Source organism: Zonotrichia leucophrys, chromosome 10 (genome assembly GCF_028769735.1).
Source record: "Zonotrichia leucophrys gambelii isolate GWCS_2022_RI chromosome 10, RI_Zleu_2.0, whole genome shotgun sequence".
NCBI classification, from domain to species: Eukaryota; Metazoa; Chordata; class Aves; order Passeriformes; family Passerellidae; genus Zonotrichia; species Zonotrichia leucophrys.
In genome coordinates, this window is record NC_088180.1 from 343,353 (window position 1) to 344,252 (window position 900).

At 44.1% G+C, this 900-nt stretch overlaps 1 long non-coding RNA gene across 1 annotated transcript; it reads right to left on the bottom strand.

The window, feature by feature from the left end:
* Positions 1–218: 218 nt before the first annotated feature.
* LOC135452034 (uncharacterized) lies at positions 219–900 on the bottom strand. Its single transcript, XR_010441522.1, has 2 exons — positions 820–900; positions 219–530 (listed from the first exon to the last, which is right to left on the bottom strand). It is a non-coding gene; the product is annotated as an uncharacterized LOC135452034 (long non-coding RNA).

The following is a 900-nucleotide window of genomic DNA, read 5'->3' on the forward strand; positions in this document are numbered from 1 at the left end:
TGCTTTTAATTATACATGCAGGTGGCATCTAAAATAGAAAGCTAAACAGATTATCTGCTTTTATCTTAGGTGATTGAGAGGCTTTTTTGAAAAGGAACCGCTAGATGGTGCAAGAGTTTAAATAATTCACAAATGTACAGCTAGTTCCCCTGCCTCTTCCCTGCCCCAGCCACAGCCAGAGACAGCTTAGCGCTGCCAAGCAAACAGAGCTTCTGTGATTTGTATTTGGCAAAATTACTGACTTTGGCCCTAGCGGCAATAACTCGCTCCCTTCTTTGGTATTTCTTTCAAAGAGGAGGAAGGATTTGGTCGTCTGAGGGAAAAGTGGTCACTGAATGGCTGTGACCTCCCCAAGGCTCTGGGCCTGGGAGCTCTGCGAGGAGGGAAGTGACCGACCACTGCAGATCAGAGTGGACAGAATGCTGCTCTTGATCTCGAGAAAAGGCGAACTCAGCTCCCTCCTCTGCTGGGCAGACTAACTCAGCAAACCCAAAACACTGGTCTCAACCTCATTGCACCTCGGTTCTCACCTGGAAATAAGTTCATGGAGTGTTTGTTAGCACTTCCAACCTCAGAGGGATGCTGAGAGGAAAAATACATTTTTAAATTATGCCATGTTCCAAAACAGTGAAGTATTTTAGTATGTATATGATGCCTTTACTGGTGGTGAATAATGACTGGATTTTTATTTTAGCAATTTTGGTTAAACATTTAACAAGAGTACCAAGGACCATTCATTACAAATTAAGTTAAACTGATATGTTATTATCTTATTGCAGGGTTCCACACCGTTGTCTCCTTATCACAAAAGTTCCAAACCTTCTTGGTGTTTCTCGTGGGCAGCTCCTCAGAGCCCTGACTCTTTCCCCTTCACAAAGGAGCCAGCTGACTCCAGTTCCC